Genomic DNA, 22,498 nt, shown 5'->3' on the forward strand with positions numbered 1-22,498 from the left:
TAGGAGCTAACATGTTGTCTCTAGCATTGCTCTCCCTGAATTCCTAAGTTAAAAAAAAATAAGTAAATAACCATGTCAAGTTGTCCATGATAATCACAGCAGACTTACTGTACAAGATGCAAAATAGTCATTAGGTTAGTCATTTTAATTTTTTTGATTTTAATTTATTGTGTTTACATAGATTCTAATGTCCTCCCCAAGTACATCCACCCTCCTCCATGTTCCCCTCAACATCCCATTTCCTCCTCTTCCCAGAGCCCTTCCCCCTTCATCCAAATTTGCTTTTCTGCTCTCTATAATTCTGTATTATGTGTATATAATTTCACCAATCTCTTTTCCTTCTCTGATTCCATCCTATCATCCCCTTTCTCTCTGTCTGCTTTCCCTCTGGTCCCTTTGATCCTACCTCTTCCTCTATTCCATTCCTCACTTCACATTGTTCATTGGATTCCTCAAATGAGTGAGGTCATACGATAGTTTTCTTTCTCTGCTTGGCTCATTTCACTTAGCACGATAGTTTTCAGGTACATCCATGTTGTTGCAAAAGGTAATATATCATTTTTCATGGTCCCACAGTATTCTGTTGTGTATATCAGTGGTAGTCAACCTGGTCCCTACTGCCCACTAGTGGGCATTCCAGCTTTTATGGCAGGTGGTAGCAGAGCAACCAAAGTATAAATAAAAAGATAGATTTAACTATAGTAAGTTGTTTTATCAAGATTTATTCTGCCAAACTTAGCGAAAATCCAACATAAAGTACATGGTAAGTAATTATTATTATATGTTTTAAATTGCTATAACTATGCTTTATAAATTTTATAAAGTAAAGTTACTTTCCTACTTTATAAATCACCATTGCTGTGATATCAGTGAGCGATTAGAAAATTTTGCTACTAACAAAGATACAAAAGTAGGTGATAGGTATAAAAAGATTGACTACCCCTGGTGTATATGTACCATAGCTTTTTAATCCACTTATCCACTGATGGACATTTCAGGTGTTTCCAGATCTTGAGACTTGAGTTGTTTCTCACCCATCATTTGGTAAAAAATACCATTAAAAAAAAGGTATTATTCAGAATTTCCTGAACAGACCTCCATGCCTGGTCCCAAGCACACATGTAAGAAAATTCTCTAGCAACCCCCAACACTTAATTATCTTTTTCCACCGTATCAAGACCTCATTCAACCCTCTGATTCTGTGTGTTTGTTTGTTTGTTTTTAATCATTTTGACAAGGAAAAAAATAGCCTGAGATCCAGGATGAATTTTTGTAGTTGTGTTTTCCTTCAGCTATGCCTCCTCCTGAAACAGTCTATTCAAGATACCCCTCCTTCCCATCAGCCTTATGAATTCTGACTCACCCTAAAAGTCCATGCTCCTGCCTACATCTTATATGATCTCACTGGAGGGGTAATCACTCTTGTGTACCCTCACATGGTGACAGCATCAATTAATGTAGTTCAAAAAGACATATTAGGAAAATTAGACTCTCAACCTCTCAGGTACTTTGACTAGATAAAAGCCCTAAATGTTGCTTGAATTAATGTTAGCATTATGCCATGTTTTTCCATCCTGTATTCATTTGTGTAGTTAGTGTGTTGCAGCCAACCACAAGACATAACATTAGAATTCATCTAGTTTCAACTCATGCCTCTGGCTAGTCAAGGTCAGAATTCTGATTTCATTAGTCCATGTATTTAGTATTTATCACAACTATAAATTTAATGAGTATACTTCTTATATTTTCATTGTAAAATTAGGGCTACATCTTGTGTCAGATCATAAGAAAATTCTCACAATTGATGTTAATAGTACATCATTCCACGGTTTATAAATTTGTCTAATAACTCCTTCAGTAATCACCAGTATTTTGCACTAAATGCCTTAAGTGCAGAGACATTATATTTTTTCTTACATTCTGATTCAGCAGCCCATAAACTTTGTTAGTAAAAGATAATGGATATATTATCTATTTCTTTCTTAGTCAAGTCATACCAGGCAACTAGGCTCTCTGTTTCTATTTCTAAAAGAACTCATTAAACTTGCATATAAACATTATCCTAAGACATTTCTAGAGGTTGATATCATGCCTGAGAGCATACTTTTTTCAGAATCCATCTTCCCTTTGCAGCTGGAAAGATATTGTGTTTACTTCTGATATTTCTCCTATTTTCTAAGGGTTCTCAAAGTTTACAAATGAGAGAGGATTCTATCATGGAGCTCATGGTCCATTAGGGGAGCTGTGGGCACTTCCAGATGGCCTCAGTGGTCCCTGCCCCCCTGTATTCCTGCCTTGCATAATACTCCATACTTGAGTGTGGATAGTACTTGTGACCTTCTTCTAACCAATAAAATATTACAAAAGCAAGTATATTATTTCTATTATTAGGTTACACAATACTGTGATGTCTACCTTGTTAAGGTGGCTGAGGGTCTACAGGGATTCTCAATACAGGGAGGGTTGCCTGAGAGGTGTGCATGCTAATCCCCAAGCCTAGAGCCCCAGTCTAGAACCACAGAGCCTAGAAGAGGTGCCTACACAGAATTTGGGGTTGAGAAGAGCCAGATTTCTGTCTTTGAGAAAGAGAAGGAGCTCTCAGAGATGCAGGTGCAGTTATAAAGGGGTTGTGGAGAAAAGCTAATTCACAGCCACTTACCTGGGGCTCCGGTGGTGGGAGTGCTGAGAGGAATACAGTTGCATGCAAAAAGTGTAAAGTTGGAGGCCCAGGGAGAGACATGGTGAGGGATGGCCACTGGAACCCCTGTGCTGAGTCATTCGGCACTTACTGATATTCCTGGGAGGAGCAATCCCATCTGAGCAGCATCAGTCTGAGAAAAAGCAACTACTCTGCCCTCAGGAGTCTCACCTGTCTCATCCTGTAGTGGCTGGGTAGTTCGGATAGACAAGGAAGCAGGGGCTTATCAGTTACTCAGTTTTCGGGTGTTGAGGCTGAAACTTTCACCCACACACCCCTGAGTCTAGAGCTGATACTTCCACCTCATGGGAAACTCAGTAGAAACTGTCCAAACTGTGGGCAGACCACAGCTCTGTGTATCACAGGCCACATCCTACTGATAACTTTGAAAAAAGTCTAGACAGACTGCACATGGGGCTGAGGGGTGAAAACACACCCACCACCCTTCCTAATCCCTGAATTGCTGCAGGTCCTAGACTCCACCAGAGATTTTTTTAGTCAAGAGCCCAACAAAAAGCCAGCAGACAGAGGCTGTAGGAAGTGAGATTCAGGGCAACTTGGGCTTTTAAACGAAACTTCCTTCACACCCAGAGTAGGTAAAAGCCAGCCTAGGTGTGCAGCTGATATTTCTATGTACACCTGGGCCCAGCAGAGGCAGCCACAAACTCTGGATTGCTTGTAGCACAGAAAAGGTTGCTGAAGAACAGTCATAGGAAGTGTCTCCCAATGGTCTGTGCTGGGTTTCTGCCAGGGAGGCCTTGGGCTGGAAACACCCAATGGCCAGCTGCAGAGAGCATCAGTTTAGGACCTAACAACCCTTGCTATAATGATATCTAAAGAAGGGATACTCACATCTGGCTCATCCAAGGCAAGTTCCACTCTCGTGATCAGTACCAGCACAGCAGCTAGTGTGCATTAGATAGGATGGAGCTTCACAGTCAGTTGGACTGAGTGCTACATATCCTGTCCTATGGGGCTAAATTCTACAGGGGAAGAGAGAGAGGCTTGTAGCATGGACATTTAATGGTGGGTGACTGTGAACCTCTTGTTGGATCTGAGCAAGGGGCTTCGTAATTTTCTAGGGGCAAGTTACAGTCAGCCCCAGGAGAGAACCCACTCAGTTTTCTTCCCTGTGACCAGGGTCTCACTAGTTATAAAGATTTTGGCAGAAGGTACTGTCAGCCACATCCAATCTGAACCTGCTGCTCACCTTGTTGGGGAGAAAAATAATTAGAGTATTGAGTAGGGGCTGAGAGATTATGGCCTGGAGTATGGGCCATGTTCCCCATACTAGGCACATGACCAAGAGATCCCTGAACTAGAGGGTCCCACCTAAGCTGTATTCTCAACCTCAGCTGCCCTAAACCACCAAGTGTGCAACCCGTAGAGGGTTTGGTTGGGTGAGGCCTGTGGGAGCCCACACTATAGTCTTTCTACAGAAGACTCTGTTGAAAAAACAGGCAGCTGCAAGAGGAGGAGGAGCAGCTGAAAAGTGGAAACAAAACTTACAGAGCTTCAGTCTTTTACAGAGTTGCAATCATCTCTAAGTAGGAGAAACCTGATTCTTTTACAAAAGTTGGCACCTCCCACACAATCCAGGGAAAGAAAACTCAGAGAGAAACAGTGAAAAGAGGAGTAACTACAGACAGGTAGCTCACAGAAAGTTACAAACAACAGCTGATGCCAGCCCAAAGAGACATAGAGCCAACACAACTGGTAGGGGGTGGCAGACAGCATAAATCCTAGACTCAGCTAACTACACAAGCAGCAAACCCAAAGGAAGAGTCTAGCAGGCACCAGACACTGTGGGAAATAAATACGCCCAACAAGACAGACATTACACAGCATGTAATACACATAATCAAGGTTGAAACTTAGAGCCAGTCAGCCTGAAAAGATAACCATACCCATGAAAGAACCAACTGCATTAAATACCCACATACAAAAAGGGGAAAATAGTACCCACTAAAGCGTTCATAGAACAAGGAGAATAGGTGGTCTGGAGATTATTACCAACATGCCCACCTTTTTTCAAAAAGACACCACAAAAATTTCAAAGTCACACAGCACTACATAATACACAGATAAAATGAGCAGATGGAGAAATGTGACCCCTTTGTATCAACAACAGAAGTCCCCAGAAAAAGAACTAAATGCAATGGAAGTAACCAAACTATGAGATGCAGAGTTTATAATAATAATTTTTAGGATGCTCAAAAACCTTAGAGCAAAAATGCATGGACATAATGAGCACCTAAATAAAGAGAAAGCATGCATTAAAAAGGACATGGAAAGTATAAACAAGAACCTGTCATAAATGACAAATACTTTAGAAAAATGGCTGGGAATTAGACTGTTTTCCTGAGATAAGTCTTTGGTGTGGACTTTGGAATGCCAAGCCCTGCAGGAGCAGTGCCCTGCCCCTGAAAGCACTGATAAGATTGTTTAAAGGAAATAGCTGATCCCTATGTCCTTTTCCCTACATACCTGAAAAGCATTATTTAATTACTCTTCTCTGAACCTGAACCGAGGCTCTGCTAATTTTCTTGATGAGCAAAGAGACCAATAAATACAATGAGGCTTCACAGAACTGGGCTTTCAGTCCTAGAGGCTGGGATTCCCTGAAACAATCTTTTCTGTATGTTGTTCCTTGTTTTGTTTTGTTTTAAAGTCCTGCAGTGCCTTACTTTCATGCACACCCATTGCTGAGCTTGTAATGGCAAAATACAATATCAGAAATAAAGACAGCACTAGTAGAAACCAATAGTAGGCTGGATGAAGCAGAGGATCAAATCAGCAATTTAGAAAAGAAGATAAACAAAACCACAGAAGCAGCACAGTAAAAAAGAAAAAGGGCTCAAATAGACTAAGGAAATTCTAAGAGACCTCTGTGACAACTGAAGAGAAACAACATCAACATCATAGGGGTTCCTGAAGGAAAAGAGAACAAACAAGCAATATTAAACCTGTTCAAAGAAATCATAGCTGGACTCATCCAGTGCTGGAGGTGGCCATAGCTGGAAGAGGTGTTGATCATTCCACACTATACAAGATTAAAGTGGTTTCCAGTGATGGCTCTGTAGACATCCCTCCAGCTCCAATCAGTGCAACAAGACACAGCTGAAAACAAGAAGTAGAAAAGAGGGGCAATAACTCAGGTCTCCACGGAGATCTGAGATACTCCTCCCCCTACGACGTGGAGAAACCACCCGGAAATAGTAACTGGCAGATCAGGCCTTCAGAGTCTCAGGTTACAAACACCGCATGTCTGGATACATTTTCAAATAAGCCCACTGCTGAGATCAGAAAAATGACTACCACCTTGTTAAGAAAACTGAGAAGAAAACAAGCAAATCAAGACTTCAAAGCAGCTCTACTAGAAAATCCAAATCCAACAGTGGATTACAAATAACAGCTGATGCCAACCCTAGAAGACCTAGATATAACACAACTGAAAATTGGAGGCAGACAACACCAAGCCTACACTCAACCAGCTCTACAAACAATACACCCAAACACACAGGCATAATGAGAAGACAGAGAAGTGCAATCCAATGAAACCACGAGAAAAAACTCCAGGAAATGAACTGAGTGATATGGAAATAACCAAACTTCCAGATGCAGAGTTTAAAATAATGATTGTTAGTATGCTTAGGGATATTAGAACAACAATGAATGGTAATTACAAACACCTAAATAAGGAGATAGCAAGTATAAAAAAGGACATTGAAATATTAAAATGAGTCAGTCAGAGATGACAAATACAATATCAAAGTGAAGACTAAAATGGAAGGAAATAAAAACATAGTGGAAGAAGCTGACGATTGAATCAGCAAGTTGGAGGACAAGATGAATGAAGGCACGGAAGCTGAGCAGAAAAAAGAAAAGAGATTCAAAAAGTTTGAGGAAATTCTAAGAGAGCTTTGTGACAACATGAAGAGAAATAACATACATATTATAGGGGTTCCTGAAGAAGAAGAGAAAGAACAAGGGATAGAAACTTTATTAAATCAAATTGTAGCTGAAAAATTCCCTAACTTGATGCAGGGAAAGGTCTCACAAGTTCAGTAAGCAGAGAAAACGCCATTAAAGAGAAACCGAAGGAAACCTACAACAAGACATACCATAACTAAAATACCAAACTTTTGATAAAGAGAAAATATTAAAATCTGCTAGAGACAAAAGGCTATCACCTACAAAGGAGCCCCTATAAAGATGACATTCGACTTCTCAACAGAAACACTTGAGGCCAGAAGGTAATGGCAAGAAATATTCAAAGTATGCAAAACAAGAGCCTACAACCAAGACTTCTTTATCCAACCAGGCTATCACTTAAAAGTGAAGAAGAAATAAAAAGCTTCTCAGACAAAAAAATAAAACTAAACTAAACTAAAGGAATTCAATACAACCAAACCAATGCTACAGGAAATGTTAACAGATCTGTTGTAAATAGATCAAAAATTGAAAAAATAAAGCCAAAGTAGAATAGAGCTTTAAAAAATAAAGTGGCAAGAAACATCTACATATCAATAATAACCTTAAGTGTAAATGGATTACATGTTCCAATCAAAAGGTATAGGATAGCTGCATGGATAAGAAAACAGGACCCATACATATGCTGTCTACAGGAGACACACCTTAAAACAAAAGACACACATAGGCTGATGGTTAAAGGAAGGAAAAAAATATTTCTTGCGAATGGCGATATAAAAAAGCTGCGGTACAAATACTTATATCAGACAAAATGGACATTAATAAAATGGCTATAGTAAGAGATAAATAAGGTCATTACATAAAGATAACGAGAGCAATTCAACAGGAAGATATAACCATTATAAATATCTATGCACCTAATATGGAAGCATGTAAATATATAAAGCAGACTTTGATAGATATAAAGGGCAAGATCAACAGCAATACTATAATAGTAGGGGATGTCAATACTCCACTAACATCACTAGATAGATCCTCAAGAAAGAAAATTAACAAAGAAACTACAGACTTAAAGAATACACTAGATCAAGTGGATTTAAGAAATATCTTCTGCACCTTTCACCCTAAAGCAGAAGAATAAACATCCTTTACAAGTGATCATGGTACATTCTCTAGGATAGACCATATGTTAGTGCACAAAAGCGGTCTCTGCAAATTTAAGAAGATTGAATTTATATCAAGCATTTTCTCTGATCACAATGGAATGAAACTAGAAATCAACCACAACAGAAAAACTCAATAATTCTCAAACACATGGAAACTAAATAACAGGTTGTTGAATAACAAGTGGAATAACAATGGATCAAAGAAGAAATTAAAAAAATTCCTAGAAACAAATGATAATGAGCATACAACAACTTAATATTTATGGGACACAGCAAAAGCAGTACGAAGAAGAAAATTCAAAGCACTACAGGCATATTTTAAGAAGCTAGAAAAAGCTCAAATAAACAATTTAACCCTGCATCTAAAAGAACTAGAAAAAAGAAGAGCAAGTAAAGCCCAGTAATAGTAGAAGGAAGAAAATAATAAAGATGAAAGCGGAAATAAATGACATAAAGACTAAAGAAACAATACAGAGGATCAATGAAACCAAGAACTGGTTCTTTGAAAGAGTAAGCAAGATCAAAGAACCATTAACCAGACTCACCAAGAACAAAAAAGAAAGGACTTAAATAAATAAAATTAGAAATGAGAGTTGAGAAATAACAACCAATACAACAGAAATGCAAAGTATTGTAAGAAAATACTATGAAGAACAGTATGCCAAAAAATTAGACAAACTAGGTGAAATGGACAAATTCCTTAAAACATATAATCTTTCAAAAATCAATCTGGAAGAATCAGAAAACCTAGACAAACCAATTACCAGAAATGATATCAAAACAGTTATAAAAAACTCGCAAAACACAAAAGTGCTGGGCCGGATGGCTTCACAGGGGAACTCTACCAAATATTCAAAGAAGAACTAACTCCTATCCTTTTCAAGCTATTTCAAAAAATTTAAGAGGAAGGAAGAATTCCAGGCTCCTTTTAGGAGGTGTGCATCATTCTGATTCCAAAGCCAGGCAAAGACAACAAAAAGAAATTAATTATAGGCCAATATCCCTCATGAATTTAGATGCTAAAATCCTCAACAAAACATTAGCAAACTGAATCCAGCAATACATGAAAAAAACTCATATATCATGATCACGTGAACTTATTCTGGGGAAGCAAGGATGGTACAATATTTGCAAATCAATCAATGTTATTCATCACATAAACAAAAGGTAGGAGAAAAACCACATGATAATTTTAATAGATGCAAGAAAAGCAAAGCATTTAGTACAGCACCCATTTATGATCAAAACTCTCAGCAAAGTGGGAATACAGGGAACATACCTCAACATTATAAATGCCATCTATGACAAAACCATTGCCAACATCATAATAAATGGGCAAAAATTAAAAGCAATCCTCTTAAGATCAGGAACAAGAAAGAGGTGCCTCTTTTACCACTCTTATTCAACATAGTACTGGAAGTGCTAGCTACAGCAATCAGACAAGAAGAAAAAATAAACAGCATCCAAATTGGAGAAGAAGTAAAACTCTCATTATTTGCAGATAATATGATACTGTACATAGAAAACCCTAAAGTCTCAGTCAAAAAATTACTCAACCTGATAAATAAATTCATCAAAGTGAAAGGATATAAAATTAATACACAGAAATCAGAGGCAGTTTTATACACCAACAATGAACTATCAGAAAGAGAAATTAAGAAACCAGTCCCCTTCACAATTGCAAAAATAAATAAATAAATAAAGTGCCTAGGAGTAAAGTTAACCAAGGAGGTTAAAGACTTATTCTCAAAAAATTATACAACATACATAAAAAAAAAAAATCAAGGAAGATACAAAGAATTGGAAGCATATACCGTATTCATGGTTAAAAATAATAAACATCATTAAAATGTCTATATTACCAAAAGCTATTTATAAATTCAGTGCAATACCAATTAAAATACCAATGATATAATTCAAAAATATAGAACACATATTTCAAAAATTTATGTGGACCCAAAAAAAAAATACGAATAGCATCAGCAGTCTTGAAAAAGAGGAATCAAGTGTGAGGTATCACACTTCCTGATATCAAGTTATACTATAAGGCCATCGTACTCAAAACAACTTGATACTGGCATAAGAACATGCATATAGATCAATGGAACAGAACAGAAAACCCAGAAATAAAACCACAACTTTATGGACAATGATATTTGAAAAAGAAGATAAGAGCATACAATGGAGTAAAGACAGTCTCTTTTACAAATGGTGTTGGGAAAATTCGACAGCTACTTGCAATAAAATGAAACTAGACAACCAATTTATACCATTCATAAAAATAAAATCGAAATGGATAAAAACCTTAAATGTAAGTCGTAAAACCATAAGCATCTTAGAAGGAAACATAGTAAGTACACTGACATCTCTAGCAGCAATATATTTACTGATTTATTTCCATGGACATGTGAAATAAAAGACAGGAGAAAGAAATGGGACTATATCAAACTAAAAAGCTTTTGTACAGTTAAAGACATATGAACAGAATAAACAGACAAACCACACAATGGGAGAACATATTTGACAATACATCTGATAAGGAGTTAATAATCAAAATTTATAAAGAACTTGTAAAACTCAACACCAGGAAGAAAAACAATCCAATCAAAAAATGGGCAAAAGAAATGAATAGATACTTCTCCAAAGAGGACTTACAGATGGCCAATAGACTGATGAAAAATAATGTTCAACATCACTAATCATTAGAGAAATGCAAATTAAAACCACAATGAGATACCACCTTACACTGGTCAGAATGGCTCTCATCAACAAAACAACATAGAATAAGTGCTGGCAAGGATGTGGAGAAAGTGGATCCCTCCTGCACTGCTGGTGGGAATGCAGACTTGTGCAGCCACTGTGGAAAATAGTATGATGGTTTCTCAAAAAATTAAAAATGGATCTGCCTTTTGACCCAGCCATCCCACTTTTAGGAATATATTCCAAGAACACCATATCACCATCTGAAAAAAAGAAATGCACCTCTATGTTTATGGTAGCATTGTTCACAATAGGCAAGATCTGAAAACAACTCAAGTTTCCTTTAGTGGATGAGTGGATTAAAAAATAGTGGTACATATATAAAATGGAATTCTATGGGGCCATGAAAAAGAGGAAATATTATCTTTTGCAACAACATGGATGGACCTGGAAACTATTAGGTTGAGGATAATAAGCCAGGCAGAGAAAGAAAAATGGCATATGACCTCACTCATTTGAGGAATCCAAAAAACAGTGAGAACTGTGGAACAGAATTGAGACAGAGGAGGGATCAAAGAAACCAGAGGAAAAGAGGACAGAGAGTAAGGGGTTGATAGAAAGGGATAAACCTGAAGGGAAGTGGGGAGGGCTTTATGGGGAAGGGGTCAAGTGTGATGTTGAGGAAAATATGTTGGAGTGAGGAGGCATTTGGGTGACCCTAGAATCTATGTAAACACAATTAATTAAATTAAAAAAAGAAATCATAGCTGAAAACTTCCCTAAATTGATGAAGGAAAAGGTCACACAAGTTCAAGCACAGAGAGTCCTATTATAGAGGAACTCAAGGAGACCTACACCAAGACATCATAATTCAAGTGCCAAAGTTAAGAGATAAAGAAAGAATACGAAAAGCTGCAAGAGAAAAGCAGTTAATTACCAACAGGGGAGCTCCCATAAGGATGGAATCCGACTTCTCAACAGAAACACTTGAGGCCAGAAGGGACTGGCAAGAAATATTTAAAGTGATGCAAAACAAGAACCTACAACAAATACTTCTTTATTCAGCAAGGCTATTGTTTAAAATGAAAAGAAAAATAAAAAGCTTTTTGTCTGTTTAAAAAAAAAAAAAAACCCTTAAGGAATTCATTACAACCAAACCAGTACTTCAAGAAATCTTAAGGGAACTGCTGAAAAAGAAAAGAAAAAGAAACTTTTTTAAATAGCATTGTAGATTTAAAGAATAAAATGGCAATAAATATGTACATATCAATAATAAACTTAAATGTAATGGATTAAATGCTCCAATCAAAACACATAAGCTATTTTCAAGGATAAGAAAACAAGACCCATACATATGCTGTCTACAGAGACCCACATCAAAACAAAAGATACACACAGACTGAAAATGAAAGGATGGAAAAATATATTTCATGCAAATGGAAATGAAAAAGCAAGCTGGGGTAGCAATAAGTATATGTAATGAAATAGCCTTTAAAACAAAGGCTATAATAAGGGATAATGAAGGTCAATACATAATGATAAAAGACTTAAATGTAAGTTCTAAAATCATAAAAATTCTAGAAGACATAGGCAGTAAACTCTCCGACATCACTTGTAGCAAAATTTTTGCCGATTTATTTCTACAAGCAAGTGAAATAAAGGACGAAATAAAGAAATGGGCCTATACCCTGGCCGGTTGGCTCAGCGGTAGAGCTTCGGCCTGGCGTGCGGGGGACCCAGGTTCGATTCCCGGCCAGGGCACATAGGAGAAGCGCCCATTTGCTTCTCCACCCCCTCCCCTCCTTCCTCTCTGTCTCTCTCTTCCCCTCCCGCAGCCAAGGCTCCATTGGAGCAAAGATGGCCCAGGCACTGGGGATGGCTCCTTGGCCTCTGCCCCAGGCGCTAGAGTGGCTCTGGTCGAGGCAGAGCGACGCCCCGGAGGGGCAGAGCATCGCCCCCTGGAGGGCAGAGCATCGCCCCTGGTGGGCGTGCCGGGTGGATCCCGGTCAGGCACATGCGGGAGTCTGTCTGACTGTCTCTCCCCGTTTCTAGCTTCAGAAAGTAAAAAGAGAAAAAATAAAAAAAAAAAAAAAAAGAAATAGGCCTATATCAAACAAAAGCTTTTGCACAGCAAAGGATACCTTTAACAAAATAGAAGGACAATTCATACAATGGAAGAACATATTCACCAATGTGTCTGATAAAAGGTTAATAACCAAAGTTTATAAAGAAATTCTAAAACTCAATGCCAAGAAGGTAATCCAATTAAAAAATGGGTAAAAGAACTGAATAGACACTTCTCCAAGGATGACATATAGATGGCAAATAAGCATATAAAAGGTGTTCAACATCAATAATCATCAGAGAAATGCAAATTAAACCACAATGAGAAAGCAGCTCACAGGGTCAGAATGGTGCTAATTAACAAAACAATAAATAAGTCCTGGCAAGATATGAAGAAAAGGGAACCCTCCTGCACTGCTGGCTGGAATGCAGACTTGTGCAGCCACTGTGGAAAACAAAGTTTCCACAAAAAATTAAAAATGAAACTGCCTTTTGACGCAGCTATCCCACTTTTAGGAATATATCCTAAGAATACCAAACAACTGATTCAAAAGAAGATATGCATTCCCATGTTTATGGCAGCATTGTTTACAATTGCCAAGATCTGGAAACAGCCCAAGTGTCCATCAGTGGACACGTGGATTAAGAAGCAGTGGTACATATACACAATGGAATATTACTACAGGGCCGTGAAAAAGAAGGAAATCTTACCTTTGCAATGGCATGAATGGACCTGGAGAATTATTCTAAGTGACATAAGCCAGGCAGAGAAACACAAATATATTGTCTCACTTACATCTCGAATCTAATGAACAAAGTGAACTGTGGAAAGGAATAGAGGCAGAGGTGGAGTCACAGGGAGCAGAGGGACAGCTGTCAAAAGGAAGGGGGATGAGGGGATTAAATCAGAGAAGGAATTAGTGAAACTATATATGCATAACACAGAGATACAGATATCAGGAGGGCAAATCCCAGAGGGAAGAAGGGAAAAAGTTAGGGGCAGAGGGACAAAGAAAGTGTAATGGGGGGTATGAGGGGGTGAGGGTGTTATATTGAGTGAGACACTTGAATGCATGTTAACACAATAAATTAAAATTAATAAAAATTTTTTAAAAAATTAAAGAAATTAAAGAAAGAAAGCAGCAGCACAGCAGGCTGGAGTGACAGGAGAGCACAGGGATAGAACATGAACAGGCTGGTCTGGAACATGTGCAAGATGACCGCCCTAAGGAGTTCCCAAGATTGCAGGAGACCACTGCAGCCTTGACCTAGCCAGGGAGAAAGAAATTATGCTGAAATTATAAACAAAGGAGATTTATTGTGGAGAACTGGTATTAAAATTGTGGCAGCATCTAGGAAGCCAACCAGGGAATGATGAAGACAGTATTTTTTCTTCTTTTTTTCTTTATTTTCAGACAGTGGTTTTCTTTTTCTTTTTCTTTGAGATTTTATTTATTCATTTTAGAGAGAAAAGAGAGAGAGAAAGGAAGGTTGGGGGGGAGGAGCAGGAAGCATCACTCTGTTTTTTCTCATAGGTTCCTTGACTGGTCAAGCTGGAGTTTTGAACTGGCGACCTCAGCATTCCGGTCAATGCTCTATACACTATGCTACCACAGGTCAAGAAAAACAGTGGTCTTCATTCGGCAGTCCATGTACTGGTCCGCCAGAAATTTTGTGTGGATTGAAGAAAGAGTTAACTTATGTGATGTTGTATGAATATTATACACTCAATGATAGTCAAATTCACTTATGTTCAGGTGATTTCTGCAGGTGGTACCCAAAATAAATCTCCTATTTTCACCTTTCCCCAAGTGAGAACAGTTTGAAAATCCCTTGCTTAAAAAAACAAAAGAAAACCTGATCTATGGTAATGCAGTAGATACAGTGTCAACCTGGAAAGCTGAGTTCCCTGGTTCGAAAACCTGGGCTTGCCTGGTCAAGGCCCATATGGGAGTTTATGCTTCCTACTTCTCCCCCCTTCACTCTCTCATTTTCCCTCTCCCTCCTCTACAAAAAAAAGAAAAAGAAAAAAAATATTAGAAAAAATAAAGAGAAAGAACAGTTACAAAGCCCACAGCTAGTGGGAGGCTCCTGGCAGGGGATGCAGGCACACTGCACCCACTGGGGAGGAGCCAGAACAACTCACCAGATGGAAGCTGCTGTTGCATTCCTCTAAAAGGAAGAGTAAACACCACCCCCTTTCCACTTGTAGTCTCTCCTCAGTGCCTCCCAATACTGAAACCCAGCTGGAAACCAGCAGACAGGGAAGCCAGGACACAGCCAGCAGTGGGCAGCCCTCCAAGCTGGTTAAAAGGAGGAAAGGTTAAAAATGGGCTGAGGGCGCACTGTCCTAAATTGACTATCGATAAAATACAGCCTTCTTTTGTACTCTATGCAGATGGGGACAGAACCCTGGGTTTCATAAGTGTAAGGTTGTGAACTGTGTGGAGTAACTAAATATGTTAAAACTTGCTCCTGGGGAACTGCTACCATTTTTTAACATTCACAAAAGGCAGGTCACTTTTTCCAAAATTGAGATTAGCATAGATGGGGCTCTATAACCTCATGTCTTAACTGATTCAATTCAGCAAATATTTACTGAATTTCTCTTGCACGTAGAACACTATTCCTAGTATTATTTTAATGTCATGCACTAGGAACAACTCTGAGTTCTAAAATTTGCTTTAGCAGGGCTGTATCCCCAAATCTTTCCCTGCTACTAAAATGGCAGCAACTTTCTTTGAAACAAGGATATAAGTGCTGGACCTTGAAACACCTAGCCCCAGGGGTGAACTCCTTCCCAAACCCAGCCTAGGAGTCCAAGGATTATACTCTTGCTTACTCCATGGCAAACATCAGGGATGTGAGTGCCAATGATTCTGTATCTGTGGGTTGTAACACATATGGCCAGGGGAGCCCAACAGAAGGAATATCTGGCTTTTTTAAAGTCCAAGGAGGAGAAACCAAGCAGAGCATGACAGTCTTGTTGAGGTAAGCAGATTGAAATCTAGCACAAGAAGGCTGCAGGGGCTGGATATTGCATGACAGGAACCAGAAAACTGGAGCTAGATAAAAAAAGAGTACCAGAAATATACATAGGAGTCCCCTTGACTGCACAATAAAATACTGAAATGTGAAACTACACAAAGCCACACAAATAAAAAGAGGGAGCTATTAGCTGAATCGTTACCAGAGGTGACACAAAACCTGGACATATATGAGGTATTACCAGTCAGAGGGAAGAATCTTTGTTGAACACCCATGGAACTTAAGTACAGTCCGTAGGAGATTAATATTTTAAATTCTAGAGGAAACATAGAAAACAATGAAAAGAGGTAAGTTACTAATAATGTGTTAAAGCTTAATACACAACTGATACACTGTTAATACAAAAAAAAAGCAGAAAAAAAAGAAGAAAGAATAGATGAGACAAATATAAAAATAACAAAATGCTGGATTTGTTTTTAAACAAATTTGGTTCTAAAATTGATATGGACAAGCAAAGGAGATGAAATAGTGAAAAAATTTTGAAAAAGAACCAGGTTGGAGGATTCAAACTACCTTATTTGAAGACTTACTGTAAAGGTATAGTAATTAAAACAGTGTGATACAATGAAAAGATAGTCATATAGATCAATGGAGCAGAGCAGATTCCAGGAACAGACGGACACATGTACAGTCAATTGACTTTCTATAAAGGTGTGAAGAGAAAAATTCTTTTCAATAAATGTTGCTAAAACATGTGTACATCTTTTCCTCCAAAAGGAGAAGATTCCCAACTAGTGTGTCAGCCTTCACCCTTACCCTCTCCCAATCTACAGCCACACAGCAGTCAGACTACTCTTCTCAAACAAGGATTTCCCCTTTTAGTTCGGCACTGAATTCGCACTGTCCTCAAGAGAAAGCTCAGTCTTCTTAGAATGCAGCCTCTTTACAAACCACTTCTTGAACCTCCTACCTTGACCTTCATTCCCTTGTGCTCTATATTCATTCTAACTGTCGGGAGCCGATCAACAACTGCTGGCTGACAAGGTCACAGCAGAAGAAGACCCACAACTGCTGGCTGATAAGGTCACAGCAGGAGAAGACCCACAACTGCTGGCTGACAAGGTCACAGCAGAAGAAGACCAAAAACTGCTGATTGACAAAGTCACAGCAGAGAAGACCAATGGCTGTGGGGTGACAAAATCACCGCAAAGAATAGGCACAACGATACTTCCCCCTTTGACTTTTTGAATTAATCTGGCCTTATATCCCCCCTTTTCTGGGTGTGTGCTATTATTTGTGGCACAGGGATAATAGTACCGTGCTTTCCCTGTAGATTCGTAGTGATTTCTTTGGAAATGGGACAGAGGGTGTGAGTTCCACAGAAAAGCCTGCAAGCCCCTTGAACTGGGCTCATAGACATAAGAGGCTGGCTATGATATCCCTCGTAAAGGGTTAAGTTTGTAGGAGAATTCCTTCTTAATCATGTTAAAAAGAAGAGATTGTGACTTGTGAATGGTTAGGAGGCAGTGGCTGTGCACAGAGCACCCTTCGGCCTTCACTTAACATTTTTCTTCCCTAGCCTTTTCATGTGATAAGTAGAGAAACATTCCTTTTTTCTTTGATCTGCAAATAGTGGTATATTCTGAGAAGAATAGAGTCAGAACTTAACTAGTGTTTAAATATAATAAATAAGTAATATTTGATTAGACAATAGTATCTTAGGTAAGGTATAGTAGGATGGCCCATTGTGTGGCCTAGGATGAGAGCGTAGTCAGCAAGGAAAGAATGTTTTACTAAGAGAATTGTCTTTTGACTAAAGGCAATTGCTAGGCTTTCTCAATGAGATGTTCTCATGAGATTTAAAAATGTAGGGAAATCCATGGAATGTCTTGTGTTGCTGCTGGGCTATCTTGCAAGTGCACTCTGCATATCTTTGGGTGAAAGCTATTCTTGATGTTATGTTAATTTCTTTAGAGGCAAGTCTTTTAGAACTAATACTCTAAAAGCTTTTACTGATGTTGTTATCGCTATTCAAGTTATTTTGTATTTTGAATGATTTGCTACCTGACTTGTGACTCATAGATGTAAATTAACTGTTATCCGGAAACATGAAAACATAGTGAAACAAAAGTAATAATTAACACCATGTGATTGTAACTCGGTGTGTGTGTATAAAAAGGGAGCTATACTAGCATTGAGCAGAGATGCCTGGCAGTAAATGCTAACCGGAGAATAAAGAGAAAGAAAAGAATTCGGCTCTCTCACTCCATTTTCGCCAACGCCGTCTCCTCCTGTGGGACCCCTGGATCTCCCCCCCGGGGCTGGACCCCGACATCTAACCATATTGAACTACTTACAGTTTCCTGTATAAAGTAGGCTCCATCAAATGCCTAGCAAGTTCTTCTGCCTGGCTTATGAATATTCACCTTTCCTTCAGTATAATACTGTGATATCACCTCCTCCAGGAAGCTCCCTAAGACAGCCCATGTCTAAGTATGGACCCCTCTGATGTGTCCCCTTAGCTAACATGCCTACCTCACACTTCAGTACTTGTTATACTTTATTGTAATTGCCTATTTACTTGTCTTTTAACCTGCTCTCTATGAGGATAAGTGCTACATCTTGCTAACTGTGATGTCCCCAGCTATTGGCACAGTCCCTGATATGTAGTAGGCTCAACGACTATGCAGGAAATGTAGTCATCCTATTATCATCTGCCTTTTTACTTCACAAGTAAACAGGTGTCTCTAAAAACACTTTGCTCCTCTGAGGGGTATGAAGGGCTGGACATGTTCCTTGGTAAAGCCAGTAGCCACGGTCACCATCACAGCCTCCTGGCTCATGCAGGTTCGCATTTGATTTCAACAGATAGTAATGAAACAACGGAACCCAGAAATGGTGGGCCATTAGCTTTAATCCTAGCTCGCACTCTGCGGGTAAGAAATACACACAGTGGAATAACACTTCCCTTTCAATTTAGGGCTCCCAAAGCCACTGACTTATCCGAGTTTCCTAGAATCAAAGGTTTCTACCTCACCAGGCTTATTCACATCTGTTCCCCATCTCCTTCTCTGCACAATCTCTGCACAAACCGGCTTCTCATTCAGGAAACTGATATCTTGGTTGCTTCTCCTCTCCTCCACGTGGCCTTTCTCTGCTCTCCTCCAGCATGGGTTTTTCTTCCTCATTTTATAGTGTAGAAGTCAAAGCCTTTAATCCAATATACAAACAAGGAAGTCTCTTACACAAAGTCATTTATCTGAGGCATAATGGGATTCCTCAAGAGCAGGGGTCCCCAAACTTTTTACACAGGGGGCCAGTTTGCTGTCCCTCAGATCATTGGAGGGCCAGACTATAAAAAAACTATGAACAAATCCCTATGCACACTGCACATATCTTATTTTAAAGTAAAAAAACAAAACAGGAACAAATACAATATTTAAAATAAAGAACAAGTAAATTTAAATCAACAAACTGACCAGTATTTCAATGGGACCTATGGGCCTGCTTTTGGCTAATGAGATGGTCAATGTCCGGTTCCATATTTGTCACTGCTAGCCGTAACAAGTGATATGATGCACTTTCGAAGCCGTGACGCATGCATCCCACCTCACCAGAAGTAGTACTGTATGTGAGCAACGCCGCACTTTGGTCTTGAGACTTGTTTGGAGGTTCTAGCAGGGGAGCGCAGCTACTCGTATACCCTTGACCGAAGAACGGTCCTCTCCTCTAGCGGGGAAGGTCATCCTCTTCGACTGAGCATGCAGCTTCGGGAGGGACGCACATGGAGCAGTGAGGGAGGAAGGGGACACCCGCCTAGCCAGCCAGATCAGCCGAATCAACCCTGGTGATCAATGGGGTGACAGATGTCGCAGCCAGATCGCCCTCACATCCGCCACGCTTTGGTCTTTCACTGACCACCAATGAAAAAGGTGCCCCTTCCAGAAGTGTGGCAGGGGCCAGATAAATGGCCTCAGGGGGCCGCATGTGGCCCGTGGGCCGTAGTTTGGGGACCCTTGCTCAAGAGAGTGCACCACTCCACATCATGCAACAGTCAAGGGTGTGGAGAAAAGCTTAGTGTTGAGAAGATTTTAGGATTAAAATGGTGGGGAAGGCTTACTCTTAAATCTAAGCCTTAGGCTATAAGGACTCTACCTGCTTAAAGCCTGCTCTACACACTCAATGCAAACTATAAGCGAGCAAACACATACATCATATTTGCAAACTTATTTGACCCAGAGTAAATCATTGATTTACCCTTCTTCTATCTGTGATTTATTCTCAGAATTCTTATTAGCATATTCTAGGTCCAGAGCCATATAGTTTCCTGTTGGGCAGATAAATTATATTATGCTCACTTTGTTAATGGTGGCACTGCCTATGTGGAAGCCTGTCACCCAGGTAGTAATATTAGTTGCCCTTCTTGCTTGGAATGGGCATGATTATGCTAATATGTGTTAGGGGAGGGCTTTCCCACCAAAAGGTTTTAAAAGGAAGGGAGATCACATTGTTCCAGGGAAGAAAGATTACGTTCTACAAGGAGAGCATGTGGAGAGAGGAGAAGCAGCTAAGATGGCAGAATGCTGAAGGAGAAGCCAGATAGTACAAAGTCTGTGCAGAGAGAAGGAAATGGGGAACAAAGGTAAATAAGGCTAGTGAACTAGAAACCTTTAATTCTAGGAAACTTAGATAAGTCAGTAGCTTTGTGAGCACTGAATGAGTGGGGTTTGGAGTCCAGTGTCTGTTTATACTTGCTGGCTGGGTGCAAGGTAGGATAAAAGGTAATGGCCCACCAGTTTTTGGCTCCATTGTTTCATTACGGTCTGCCCAAATCTAATGAGAACCTGTACGGGCCAGGCAGCGGTGATGATGGCCAGGGCTGAGGCCAGGCTTAAGACTGGGCCCAGGGAAGCAAGGATGGTAGCAGGATTGAAGTTTTCAGTTTCTCTTTGGAGGATGAGGAGAATCATTCTGGAGTTGCAAGCTGCAGTCTCCAGAAGGTGAGAGTTCAGCAGCAAGGAGTACCTACTATGCCCCTGGTAGGTCCACAATTTTGGACCTAGGGTGGATGATATCATGCTCTCCAGAGCAGAGATGAAAATGCTGACAGCCATTGTCATGTGCTCCTCTTTGGGACAGTGTAAGACTTGCCAAAACAGCAGGGGTAAGGGGAATGGCTGAGGCCCCATGTGCGTGGACTGATTCCTGGACTATGACTAAAGTGGGCACTGGCTCCTTTGTTGGATGGACTTTTGGATTTTGGAAAATGTGAAATACTGATGGGGTTGGGGGGCAGCTTTGCTGGAAGTATTCCTCTGCCCCAGTAAGCTTTCCCCATGGCTAGAAAGAAGGCCAAGGACATTGTGCATTTTTGCAAAATACTCAGACTGGTGAAATATACCTTTATAATTATTGAAATTGTATGATTTGTATGTTGTTGTAATTTGCATATATGTCTAATTTCTTTGCATAGGGATGCTGGTGGTGGTAAATATTGTGGGTATAAAAGTGAGCATACAGGTAGATTGTGGGCAGATAAAATATATTATGCTCACTTTGTTAAAGATGGTGCTGCCCATGTGGAAGCCCGTCACCCAGGTGATAATATTAGTTGCCCTTCTTGCTTGGAATGGACATGATTATGGTAATATGTATTGGGGAAGGGCTTTCATGCCAAAAGGTTTTAAAAGGAAGAGAGATCTCATTGTTCCAGGGAAGAGGGATTATGTTCTAGGAGGAGAGCAGATAAAGGCCACATGGAGGAGAGGAGAAGAAGCTAAGATGACAGAGTGCTAAAGGAGAAGCCAGTTTTTGCAGAGAGAAGGAGATGGGGAACAGAGGCAAATAAGTCTACTGAGCTAGAAAGATTTGATTCTAAGAAACTTGGAGGCCTGACCTGTGGTGGCACGGTGGATAAAGCGTCGACCTGGAAATGCTGAGGTTGCTGGTTCGAAACTCTGGGCTTGCCTGGTCAAGCACATATGGGAGTTGATGCTTCCAGCTCCTCCCCCCCTTCTCTCTCTCTGTCTCTCCCTCTCCTCTCTAAAATGAATAAATAAAAAAATTTAAAAAAAAAAAGAAACTTGGATAAGTCAGTAGCTTTTTGAGCACTAAATGAGTGCATTTTGGAGCCCAGTGTGTGTTTTTACTTGCCGGCTAGGTTCAAGCTAGTATTAAAGGTAATGGTCCACCAGTTCTTGGCTCCCTTGTTTCATTACCATCTGTCGAAATCTAATACGAACCTGCATGGTCCAGGAGGCTGTGATGGTGTCCGTGGCTACTGGTATTACATCCCCCAATCTGTCATCATCCTCACTTAGGACAGGACAAGGATAGTTAGTTTCAGCCAGAGAATGTCAGTTAAACATAAGGAAAGTGGTACTGGGTCAAAGGACTGTAAAGAGAATTTCATTGGCCCCATGCTTCACTGTAGGAGTCCTGTCTAGATAAATGAAGACATTAAGTAACTCAAATGCCCTGGGGAAGTATCTCATTAAATAAATAAGCAGCATTCACTCTACCATGATCTTCATCACCAGTATTTGCTGAAACAAAGCAAAATAGGGCCCAGAACATGGACTTCTCAGCAGATTTTAGTCAATACTTCCCTCTAGTGTGTGGCTGTGACACAACATTAGTCAAGGACTCTGACCACATATATGAAAAAATTTGAGGACACCTGGTGACCATCTGAATTTTCTTCAACTAGCGTATTTCACAGAGGAGAAAACACCTGAAAAGTCAGTTGTTTTACCCCAGATTGCACAGTTAGTGGGTGGCTGAGGCCAGACTGCAGGATTCTTGTCCTCCACCTTTTTGCTGCCTCAGCAATGAACAGATAGGCAGGCAAAGATGAGGAAAGAAAGGCTCCGGTAGGAGGTAGGGCTTTCTATCAGACTTTCAACAACTTGTAAAACGCTCAGTGCTCTCCCCTTGAATTTGCAATCTA

The 22,498-nt window shown here is 39.9% G+C and overlaps 1 protein-coding gene across 1 annotated transcript in view; it reads right to left on the minus strand.

The window, feature by feature from the left end:
• Positions 1-22,498, minus strand: part of LOC136405685 (aldo-keto reductase family 1 member C15-like) — a 470,894-nt gene that overhangs the window by 128,521 nt on the left and 319,875 nt on the right. The gene's annotated exons all lie outside the window — the stretch shown is intronic.

The sequence above is a fragment of the Saccopteryx leptura genome, chromosome 5, assembly GCF_036850995.1.
Source record: "Saccopteryx leptura isolate mSacLep1 chromosome 5, mSacLep1_pri_phased_curated, whole genome shotgun sequence".
Taxonomy (NCBI): domain Eukaryota; kingdom Metazoa; phylum Chordata; class Mammalia; order Chiroptera; family Emballonuridae; genus Saccopteryx; species Saccopteryx leptura.